At 42.6% G+C, this 12,650-nt stretch overlaps 1 protein-coding gene and 1 long non-coding RNA gene across 3 annotated transcripts in view; both read left to right on the top strand.

Moving 5' to 3' along the window:
- The window catches only part of GABRA3 (gamma-aminobutyric acid type A receptor subunit alpha3), a 219,990-nt gene that overhangs the window by 187,305 nt on the left and 20,035 nt on the right, over positions 1-12,650 (top strand). The window lies entirely within an intron of this gene.
- On the top strand, positions 4,439-7,108 carry LOC139081021 (uncharacterized). Its single transcript, XR_011535956.1, has 3 exons — positions 4,439-4,567; positions 6,819-6,915; positions 7,081-7,108. It is a non-coding gene; the product is annotated as an uncharacterized lncRNA (long non-coding RNA).

Here is a 12,650-nt window from a genome sequence, read left to right as displayed (position 1 = left end):
GATTTACTCATTTAAGATATCTCTCTAGCTCTTGTAGGCATTTGAATTTGTGACATTTGCACTAGATAACATTGTAGCCATTATTCCCTTGCCCCTACTCTCTACCCTCCAAGAGGAGGAAAAGCTTGACCATTTATTGGACATCTAGTAGACTGTGAGTCATTGAAGGAAGAGAGCACTTTGGGTTCATTTCTGTATATCCAGCGTAAACCATAGTATTTAGTCAATGAGTGTTTATTAGATGGATGGATAAACGTACTTCAATTGAAGACAGACATACCCAGAATTGTTTGGGGATGGAAGTTGTATTTCAGTATCATGCAAGTTGAATGTCAAGGATAATCATTTTCCTTTCCCTTCAGCTTCTCCTTCTTGACCATTTTCTGCCCTAGATGCCTACACAACAGCTGAAGTAGTTTATTCTTGGACTCTTGGAAAGAACAAATCCGTGGAAGTGGCACAGGATGGCTCTCGCCTGAATCAGTATGACCTGCTGGGCCATGTTGTTGGGACAGAGATAATCCGGTCTAGTACAGGTATTTATTTATTTTATTTAACAAGCAGTTTTTGTAACCTGTACCACATTCCAGTCACTGTTCCAAGTACTTACAGAAACTTATGTGATCCTCAGAACAATCTTGTGACAGAGGTACTAGTATCATAAGGAAACTAAGGCATAGAGATGTTCAGTAATGTGCCCCATGTCGCAGTTATATAATGTCAGAGCTAAGATCTGAACCAAGGCGGATTGGCTCCCAAGCCCATGTTTTTAATCACAATGCCCTGCTGTCTCTTGGGGAGTGGGGGAGAAGGTCAAGGGCATTAGGGCTGGGCTGTAGTAGAAGAGAAGGCAGAGGGAAGCCATGATGGTGGGAGAGCTGCAATTTGATTCCAAAGGTCTCATGAAGACATCTGCTTAACTCTGCCATTGCTGAGGTGGCAGGTTAATTGCCCCAGGAGAGGCCAGGTGCACAGCCAGGAGGTCCAGGGATAAGCCATGGAATTATTTTCTTAGTGAATCACCCATCTCAGAAACAAGTCTGTCCGGCAAATCTTGCCAGCTCCTCTCAATGGCTAATTCTTGGACATTGATAAATGGAACTCAGAGACTTGTTCTATAGGCTTAAGTCCTATCTGTTCAGAAGCTGACCAGTTGCAGGGGCTTGAGGCAGGAGGCGCCCTGAATCCCGACTAATCTTAGGGTATTAGGCAAAGTGGAGTAAATCTTGAGGCCCACATATCTTACAATACTTTTTGCCTTGAAACGATGGGAACGTTCAACACTTATCTCTGTGGAAGATCTCTGAACCCACAATTAAAAATGAAGTAGGGTACTCTTGTCTTTTTATTTCATTATCTGGACACTGCTCTTCCCTCTCCTTGTGATGTGGCAGTATGTCACCTTGCCCGTGCCCTGTTCTCCCTCCACCCTAGGACCAGGAGAGGGTACCTTAAAAAAAGCAGCATTTGAAATAGACTTAAAGAATAACAAGATTTAGAGATTTGGAATTTGGTATGGGGAAAGGCTACTCTCGAGAAAGGAAATACGGAGGTGTCAAGAGGCCAGAGATATTTGAGAACAAGATCTGTTGGAAAAGCTGCAAGTTCACAGTAAGAGGTGGAGGCGATAGAGTCTGGGGCTGCAGGAGTGTGGGCTGCCTCCTTGAAGGGGATTCTGGGGTCGGGTGCTTGGAGCCAGTAGTGGCTGGACCTGTAGCAGCCAAGCAGGCACTGTGTATGGCTGGCCAGAGTCCAGGATGCCCCTCCATCCAGCAGGTGGGGCCAACAGCCCAGCTTTGGAGGAAGCATACAGGTGCTGCTGGTTGCTGTGCCTAGGCCACCTGGACCCTGGCTGTTTGCTCGGAAGAGCACTCCATAACATTGTATATGGGGTCAGCATGGCTGCTGCACAGCCAAGGCTCACATTCCAGCTGCACCCACCACCCTCTGGAAGTGTTGGAAGTGTGGCCTGGGGCGATAGTCGCCTGGCCTCCCGGGCTCAGGAGGGTTTGCTTTGCTTCCGATGAAGTGGAGACGACAGTATACTGCTGCAGATGCATTGCAGACCTGCTACCAGGCTTGAGTGTCCTGGCCCCTGGACTGGGCGCCAGTCTTGGTGTCCTGCTGGCAACCCACATGCCCGAGCCCCATCGAAGGGCAGGGCCGAGGCTATGGTCAGCCAGGCTGGGGGTGCTGGGGGGGAAATCCTCCTCACCTGGCCAGAGTTCTGCTCTCCCCAAGCAGGGGGAGGGAGTGGGACCTTCAGCGCCTGCATGTGCAAAGCACATTCTTCTGGCTCTAGTGCGCCCCTTGAGTTTTTGAGTGGAGGCCGGCCTCCTGCTCCCGGGCGGGGGCGGGTGTGTGTGGCGGGCGGGGGGAGTTCGCAGCTCCTGCTACCACCTCCTGTCTGAGATCAGACCCGAAATGCACCACCTGCTCTCCCTCCCACCCTAAGCTTGTGGGCAAAGAGGACGGAGGTTCCTGGAGGAGGGCATGTGTGCCGGGGTGCAGTGCCACACAGCGTGGCACAACGCAGCGCGGCACAATGCAGCGCGGCACAACGCAGCGCGGCACAACGCAGCGCGGCACGCCGGGCCCCTAGAGGCCCAGGGTGTCCCTCTGGCCCCTAGATTGTCCACCTGGCTGGCGGGAGGAAGAGAATTCTGGGGCCGCTGCATATTGGTTTTGCAAACAATGTACATTGATAAAATGTACATCAGTAAATAGGTGACTATATATTAAGGTTCATTTACACAATTCAGTAGTATCCTGGTGTTAGATGGAAAGAGATGAGAAAGTTATTTGTGTACTGTTCAGTGGGAATATCTGCAGCATATATCGTTAAGGGATAAGAGCAAAGCACAGAACACCAAATGGTACAGAGATGTGTATTGTATAGGGATGATACTTCTAGAAAGATACACAACAATCTCTTCATTGTAGTGAAAGGAAGGAGAAATAAGATGAGTGGTTTGGGGGCAGCTATAGAAGGAAGACTTTTTGCTGTATTCCCCTTGATTTAGGAACCATATAAACATTATTACCTTATATATATGTATATTGTTTTCATGTGACTATAGATTATGAACATTCTTTCCTGAATTCTGGATATGCTCCTCTATGTGGGGTTTCTGTATCCTGCAACCTTACTGAATTCATTTATTGTAACTTCTTTTTTATTTTGGTGGACACTTTAGGGTTATCTAAGATTATATATTATCTTCTGCATTATATCATCTGCAAACATAGACTTTTATATTTCTTCGTTTCCAATTTGGATATTTATTATATCTTTTTCTTGCCTAATTACTCTGCCTAGGACTTCCAGTACTAAATTGAATAGAAGTGGTGAGGTGGACATAGCTCTCTTGTTTCTGATGTTAGAGGAAAAGCTTTTAGCTTTACACGCTAGTATGATGTTAGCTGTGGGCTTGTCATATGTTGCTTTTGTTACCTGAGGTACATTCCTTCTATACCTAATTTCTTGACAGTCTTTATCATAGAAGGATGTTGAATTTTATCGAATGCTTTTCCCACATCTAACGAGATGATCAGTGATTTTTATCCTTTATTCAATTAACGTGGTTATCACATTTATCGATTTGCATATGTTGAACTATCATTGCATTCCAGGAATGATCAGGAATTCCGCCTGATCATGGGGAATGATCCTTTTATAGTGCTGCTGACTTTGGTTTCATAGTATTTGTTGATAATTTTTGCATCTATGTTCATCAGGAATATTGGCCTGTAATTTTCTTTTCTTCTAACATCCTTCTCTGGTTTCGGTATGAGGGTAATACTGGCCTTGTAAAATGAGTTTGGAGGGTTCCCTCCTCTTCAGTTTTTTGGAAAAGTTTAGGAGGATTAGCATTCATTCTTCTTTAAATGTTTGGTAGATTTCACCCGTGAATCCATTTTGTCCTGGAGGTGTTTTGTTGGAAGTGTTTAATTACTGACTATATCTCCTAACATGATATTGATCTGTTCAGATTTTCTATTTTTTCATGATTCAGTTGTCCCTGTTCCACTGTTCAGCAGGGCCACAGGGGGCCTCTGCTGGATGTGGGACTAGCAGCTTGCAGCTATTTGTCACCCCCCACCGAAACTGGCTGGCATGCTCTATTCATTGGGGCTTTTAGGTTTTGACCCACTGTGGTGGGTAGTTCTGGTAAGTCAGGGCACTGAAGCCAGTGGGTTTTGACCCCCTGTGGTCACCATTTTGGCGGGCAAAGGACTTGGAGACCCTCTAGCGGCGCCTGCAGCCGGTTTTGACCCTTGGCACTCACGGTTTTGGTAAGCGGGAGTACCACAGCATTAGGGGGTGTGACCTTTTTGACTGGCCAACCGCCTTTCAGTGAGGCCTCTGCTGGAGTTCTGCTGTTGGCTGAGCTCCGCTGTTGGGATGGGGCCTCTGCCGGCACTCATCTGTTTGCCAGAGCTACAGATGCTCTCAGAGGTTGGGTTTCCTGTGCAGGGAAGGCCAGGCACCTGGCTGGACTCGACGATCAAGCGGGGTTGCTGGTGGGAACCTGCTGCCACCGTGAGGATCTACGCACTAGTAGCTGTAAGTTCCACCCCCTTCTTTGGTCCTAGCTCACCCCACCTGGAATAGCCCTGCCAATTCCCCCAGTGTCCCTCATGAGGCAAGACAGAATTGAGCCTCCAGGGAAATGCCCCCAATGCTGGGGAAGCTGGATATCTGCCTTAGGCTCTCCTTTTCCCACTACAGAAACCACAGACCCAGAGAAACCATCCAGGTACTGCACCCAACTGGCGAGGGGGAGGGAAGAAAGCAGCAAAGTGAAACGATTTCTCTTTCCCTTTTTAAATATGTCTTCTCTTGGTCCTTGTGTGCCAAGAGGGTGTTTCAGCCTTTACGCTCTGGTTCCAGGATTTTCACAAGGGCGTTTTTGTCTGTGGATAGTTGTTACTCCGTACTTTTGAGACGGAGTACTAGAGCCAGGGACATCCTATTCTTCTTCTCTTTGCTCTTTAGAAGAGAGACAGCAAGACAGAAATTTAAGGAAAGGAGGATAGAAAAGGATAGAATTGAAGAAAATATATTCAGTTATTTAAAACAAATGGCTAATTTGATAAGCTTTTGAAAAGTCCATTTGCTTTGCCTTTCAGATTTACAGAATATAACTAATTTATGAATATTTATTATATGTTTTATATATTAAATATTTACATGATCAGATATAAGATTAATAGACAAGATGTTAGGGATATGAAACTAAGATGGGGAAGGGGGAAAATTTCCCAAGCTACTCAAAGTCCAACTCTCGTTAAAAATAAATCCTCAGGGGCCGGCCCCAGGGCTGAGTGGTTAAGTTGCGTGCTCCGCCTTTGGCGGCCCAGGGTTTCACCAGTTCAGATCCTGGGCGCGGACATGGCACCTCTGGTCAGGCCATGTTGAGGTAGCGTCCCACATGCCACAACTAAGAGGACCCACAACTGAAAATATACAACTATGTACTAGGGGGATTGGGGGTGAAAATCCGGGGGGGGGGGAAGAAGATTGGCAACAGTTGTTAGCTCAGGTACCAATAAAAAATAAATAAATAAATCCTCAATGCCTTCTTAATGGAGAGAGAGAGTGAAGGGAAGGACAGAGAGAGAAAGGAGTAGAAATGGACACAGAAAGGAGAGAGGGAGAGAGAGTAGGAGGGGGTGGGGAACAAAAACAGAAATAAAAGGGTTGAAAAAGAAGCGGAGAGAAAGAAAAGAGAGAAACTCCAAAGTTATAATAAAGAGCATATTTCATAATTTTGTATGAGACTACTTTGCTAAATTAAAAATAAGCCCCCTTCTATTTTTCATGTTCACATAAACAAGCTAGACTGTGAATACACACATAATATGGATTGTAGATTGAGCTTGGGATGACCAGATGCTGCTTTCTCGGCTTAGGTACAGGGAGTGGGTGGGGTAGGAAAGTGGGAAATTGCCTCATTTGGGAGACCTGCCAAAATGAAAGGTGGGTGGAGAGACGGGTGAAAAATAAGAAGCTCTGACAGGAAAGGTAGTAGAGCAACAAGATTGCGTGGGTCTTTGGGGACTGTTTTGGGGATTTTGGCTTTTACTCTGAGAGATGGGAAACCATTGGAGAGTCTTGAGCAAAAGAGAGACCAAATCTGACTTGTTTTAATAGGATCACTTTGGCAGCTGTGCTAAGAAGGCATTGAAGGGGATAAGTACAGAAGCAAGACTAGTTAGAAAGCTATTACAGTACTCTAGATCAGAAATGATGGTGGCTTAGATCAGAGTGGCAGCAGTGGAGGTGGGGAGAAGGGGTCAAATTATGGATATATTTTAAAGAAAGAATTGTGAAGGTTTGCTGATTGATTGAGTGTGTGTGTGTGTGTGTGTGTGTGTATGTGCACATGGAGGCATGCATGAGGGAGGCAGGGAGAGAGAGAAGTCAATGATGATGCTTGGATTTTGAAGAATTTGATTTTGGCCTGTGCTCCTGAGAGCTACCATTTACTGAAATGGGTAAATCTGTTAGAGGAGCCAGTTTGGAGCGGGGAGGAGATGGGGAGAGTAAAAGCTAAGACTTGGACGTTTTAGGTCGAGATGCCTATTAGATCCCCAAGTGTGATGTCTAATAGGTAATTGAATATATAGGTCTAGAGTAGTATAGGGAATCCTAGGTCCGCCTTATCAAAATGCCACAGACTAGGAAGCTTAAAACAACAGAAATTTATTATCTCCAAGTTCTGGAGGCCAGAAGTCTGAAACCAAGGTGTTGGCAGGGTTGGTTCCTTCTGGAGGATGTAAAAGAGAATCTATTGTGTGCCTCTCTCTCCTAGCTTCCAATGGCTGCTGGCAACCCTTGGCATTTCCTGGTTTGTGGATGCATCACTCCAGTCTCTGCTTCCGTCAGCGCATAGTGTCACACATCTCCCTGTGTGTATCTATCTTCTTTTTATAAGAGCATCAGTCATAGTGGATCAGGGCTCATCCTACTCCAGTATGGCCTCATCTTAACTAATTATATCTGCAACAACTCTGTTTCTAAAGAAGGTCACATTCTGAGGCACTCAGGATTAGAACTTCACCATATCTTTCCAGGAGACACAATTCAAGGCATAACAAGTAGGAAGCCCAGGCAGAAGATATACGTTGAGGAGTTATCAGAGTCTGCACTATTCTTTAAAGACACAGGTTGGATGAGAATGCCAAAGGAGTGAGACAGAAGTGAGTACAAGCACTGAGTTCTGACATCCTTGAATGTTTAGACATTTAAAGGAGACTAGAGAGGAAATGACGTAGGAGGGAAACTGGAAGAGCAGCACGGCCTAGAAGTTCCATAAAGAGAGTCATTCCAAGAGGATGGAGTGCTTCACTGGGTAAAATGCACTGACAAATCCAGTAGGACTGATAATTAACTATTGGCTTTAACAACATGGGTAATAATTAGTACCCACCTTACAGGGTTGGTGGGAGGGTGTAAAGTTAATACTCTTAAAACCCTCAAAGTTGTTGGGCACAAAGTAAGAACTCAGTCTGTGTTGACTCTTATTTTGGAGTCGGGGGATGGAGGCCAGCACACACTCTGCTCTGTGAACTTTGGGTTCTAACCCACTAAGTCCATTCGAACAGCAGAGGACAGTGGTTAGAAAGCATCAGCTGTGGAGCCAACACATCTGGGTTTGAATTCAGGCTCCTCTACTTACTAGCTGGGTAACCTTGTGCAGGCTGCTCAATCTCTCTTTGCCTCAGCGTATCGACCTATAAAATGAAGATAACAATAGTCCTGACGTCATCGGGTTGTTGTAAAGATTAAACATTTTAAGAATGTTAAAGTGCTAGAAGAGTGCCTGTCACATAGCAAATCCTGTAGAAGAGATTATTTCTTATTATTATTTAAATGAGGATATTAATTTGAATGAACATATCAAAATTGCTCTGAGCAAGCTGTGTTGGTACACTGTTAGCATATATTTTCATACACACAAAAATACGCACTACAGGTACTTCATGATCATTAAAAAGATTTGGTTACATGGACTTGGGAGGTGCTGGGATGTCTTGTTTTCAATATAAAAGGAGTTTGTGAACTGAATTGGGGCCCACCTTGATTGAAGATGGTTATTTGGCTACATACTGCCTAATTTTAACTCTCTCTCCAGGAGAATATGTCGTCATGACAACCCACTTCCATCTCGAGTGAAAAATTGGCTACTTTGTAATGCAGACCTACTTGCCATGTATCATGACTGTCATTCTGTCACAAGTGTCTTTCTGGCTCAACAGAGAGTCTGTCCCTGCCCGCACGGTCTTTGGTGAGTGTTGTTTTATGGAGAATGGTGGGGAAAACATTTGCGAAGTCTTATGATGGGCAGTCAGAGTCGAGGCGGGTAGAAGAACCATTATTGGAGATAGTGGGAGCAATGCCTGAGCCCAGCATTAGTGACTGAGTCATCGGATCCTGGTGTTTCAGAGAAGTGAATTCTTAACAAGGAACTGGGAATAAGAAGAGGGTTGGAACAGTAAGGTTACTGAGATGCTTCCTGTCTCAGTCAGGCTTGCTCCAGGAGCTGGGGAGGAAGTGAGTCTTCAGTGAAAAAGAGAGGGAATTAGTGGGCAGAGCTGGAGAAGTGAAGGGTGAGAAACTAAGGTGACGACAGAGAAGTGGATTGGGGCTTTTTTACAACCCATTTTTTTGTCTGAGCATCTGACTTTGCTGCTTCTCCTCTAGCCTTTTTGGAAGTATGAATTATCTGACATTCAGTAAAAGCTACACAAAGTTCAAAGGGTTTTTCAATGATCAGAAATTTTCCTCAATACGAATTTACTGATCTCTAGGAAGGGATTTGCATATCATTAGCACTTTTCCCTGGGAGACTTAAAGCATATAAAACATTTTCTGCCTGTTTTTCCCACTGTAAGACTTTTTAGGAGATAAATATTAATTAACTTAAACTGCCTCCATGGCAGTGGTGGCTGTGAGGCATATGCTGAGTACCCACATAGAAGGCCAATGATTCTTTCAAATATCCTGAAGCTACACTGTGTAGTTAAATAGTAAATGATGTTTCAGAAAGAAGCAGCCTTTTAGATCAAGTGGAGGAGGAGACAGCAGTGGTGAAAGAGAAAGAGTAATCTGTAAAGTGGAAACAAAGCTAAAACTAGAAGGGTGTAATATCATGGAAGTCAAGAGAGGAGAGTGTTTCAAGAAGCAGAGGGTAATCCTCTGGAGTGAGTTCTGCTGTGTGCCTAGGTAAGAGGCAGACAGAAACTGTCTGTTGGTTATGGTGATATGCTTGGTTGTTAGTGATCTTGAAAAGAACAGCTCTGGTGAATTGGAGGGAGCAGAGACTATATAGGAGTAAGTTAAAGATACCCATTTTGGGAAATGCAATAAACTAGATACCCTGAAAAATTCTTCCTCTACAGAATCCTAGAACAGCTACATAAAACATAGAAAACATTCTGTTTTAATATCTGAACTTATAAAAACTTAAAGGAAATACTCAGGGGCCCAAATGGAAGAAGGAACTGAAAGCTGGAGTGTTAATCACGTGAGCTGACACTGTCGTAGCGGAAGATGGGTGGATGGACTCCTAGTCTGGGTAAATGAGAGTGAGTTTTCAGGTTACGCAGAAAGGCTTTGAGCCTGAGTAAAGTTAAGGGGTGGAACTAGGATTGTGCGAGGCTGAATACTGGCCCCCAAAGACATCCGTGTCCTAATCCCTGGAACCTGAGAGTGTTACCTTATATGCCAAAAGGGACTCTGCAGATGTGAACTAAGTTAAGGATCTTGGGATGGGGAGATTATCCTGGATCATCTGGATGGGCTCTAAATGAAATCACAAGTGTCCTGATAAGAGTGAGGGAGAGGGAGATTTGCCTACAGAGCAGAAGGCAGTGTGGTGAAAAAAGCAGGAGAGATTTGAAGATGCTATGCTGTTGGTTCTGAAAGAGGAGGAAGGGGCCCCCAAGCCAAGGAATACAGCTCTAGAAGCTGGGAAAGGCCATGGGTTCTCTCTCTAGAGCCTCCACTGGGAGTGAAGCCCTACTGACACCTCGACTTTAGCCCCATAAAACTGACATCAGAGATTCTGGCCTCCAGAACTGTAAGAGAATGTATTTGTGTTGTTTTAAGCCACTAAATTTGTGGCCATAGGAAACTAATATAAGCATTCATCCCATAAATCCAATACCGTCGAAGGGTTATGCCCTCAATGCAAAAGAGCACTAGAAAAATACGGGAATCGGTGCAGGGAGACAACAAGGAAGCATATTGTTTTGGCCTGGGCTTTGTGTAAAATATAGGATTCCTTAAGAACTTATTTTTAATTCAAACTTGGCCTCATGTGAGTTTAGAGTTCATATTTACACTAACTGCATTGATGTGAGAACCTCCAAGATGAAATATTAATTTAAAAAGTGATTGCAAAATTTTTGTGTGACCCAACAGCCAAGAATAGCCAATATCCTCCTAAAGAACAAAATGGAGAGACTAGCCTTGTAAGATGTCAAAAATGGTTAAAAAGCTATAGTAAAGACGTGTGTTATTGGCACAAGGAGAAGAAAAATAAATAAATGAAACACCATAGAGAGAGTAAAAATAGACCCACATATATAAAAACTTGATTTATGACAGAGATGGCATTGAAGAGAATTAATTTGAGGTTAATCATGGTCTTAAATATAAAAGCTAAAAATGTAATGCTCTTAGAACTAAATATAAGACAATATCTTTGCAAATTTGGAAGGAAGAAATTCCTTAGTGCACAGAAAAAGTGATAACAGTGAAGAAAAAAGAATAAATTGGACCTCATCAAAATTGAAAATTTCCACTCATCAGAGGATAACATTAAGAAAATGAAAAGGCAAGCCATAGACTGAGAGAATATATTTTATAAATGTACAGATCTGATAAAACATATATTCCAAAAATATAAAGAATCCAATTTAAAAAACTGAAAAAAACATGAGCATTTTACCAAGAATATATATAAATGCCCATAAGCGCATGGAAAGACATTTAACATCATTTTATATCAGGGAAATGCAAATTAGAACCACACGGAGACATTACTTTATAAACACCAGAATGGCTAAAATTAAAAAGACTGGCAATTCCAAATATTTGTGAGGTTGAGGAGCAATTGGCGCTCTCATACTCTGCTGGTGAGGATGTAAAATGGTACAACCACTTAGGAAAACAGTTTGGCTACTTCTTATAAAGGTTAAAATACATTTACCCTAAAATCTAGGTATTTTACTCCTAGGTATATACCCAAGTGAAATGAAAATATATATCCATAAAAGGCTTATACAAGAATGTTCATAACAGCTTTATTCATGAAAGCCCCAAACTGGAAAACATCCAGTGTCCATCAACAAGTGAAGGGGTGAATACACTGCTGCATATGCGTACAGTGGATTAACAATATTGATTCACATAACGATTTGGATGAATCTCGAAAATTGTGTCGAGCTAAGAAGCCAGACACAAAATAGTACATAATATTTGATTTTATTTATATAAAATTCCAAAACAGGCAAAACTAAGCTATGGTGTTAGAGATCAAAGCAGTACTTTCTTCTGGGGGTGGTGGACTGACTGAAAAATCAAACTTTCGAATCGCTATGATGAATATGTTTAAGTAGTTGAAAGAAACATAAGAATTCCATCATATGACCAGTGTGTGGGGAGAGAGAGACAGAGAGAGCATGCATGAAAAAGCAAGCACATTGGAAATTCTAAAATTGGAATACATAGATAAAAACTCACTGGTATAGATACAGTTGAAGGGAGAAGGGAAAATTCATGAACTGGAAGAAAATATCTAGAATGAGGCCCAGAAAGACAAAAATGTATAAAATGCATTAAGAGAGAGAAACAACATACGATTTATTGGGAAGGTCTAACAGAGGGAATTGGAATCCTAGAAGGAGGGGAGGGAGAGAATGGTCCAGAAGAAATTTTTGAAGAGATAATGGCTGAACACTGTCCAAACCTGATGAAGGACAAATAGGCACGATTACAAGAAGGCCTATGAACTCAAGGAGGATAAATTAAAAGACATACAAACAGAGACACATTAGAGTGAGACTTTTGAAAACAAAAAACAAAGAGAAAAATCTTAAAAGTGGCCTGGAAAAAAAGTACCTTGCCTTTAAAGCCATAATAAATAGGTTATCAGTTGACTTCAACAGAAACAATAAAGACATTTTCAGACAAAAAAAAAAAACCCACTAAAAATTCATTATCATCAAACTCTCACCAAATGGAGTTCTTCAAGCCAAAGAAAATTTGTCCCAGAACTGTTTAAGATGCATTTGAAAAGAGTGGGAATAATAAGTATCAATGAATGACTATTGAATGTATAAAAGAATAACAGTGGCTTATTGGGTGTACAATATATTTAGAATAAAAGACTAGACCGTAATGTAATGTATATAAGTTGAGATGGGGGTAGATGGTTTCATTGTCAGGGAAACGTGTAAAAATGTCAATATTTAATTTTCATAAGTCAAAGATGCATGCTGACTGAAACTCTCATACATCTGATGGGAATGTTAAATGGAACAACCACTTTACACAACCACTTGGCAGTCTCATGTAAAGTTAAACACGTGCTTGCCATATAATCATGCAGTTCCATCCCTAGGTATTTACCAAGAGA

The sequence above is a fragment of the Equus przewalskii genome, chromosome X (assembly GCF_037783145.1).
Source record: "Equus przewalskii isolate Varuska chromosome X, EquPr2, whole genome shotgun sequence".
NCBI lineage: Eukaryota > Metazoa > Chordata > Mammalia > Perissodactyla > Equidae > Equus > Equus przewalskii.
The sequence above is the reverse complement of the archived record's forward strand: the minus strand, read 5'-3'. Positions and strand labels throughout refer to the sequence as shown.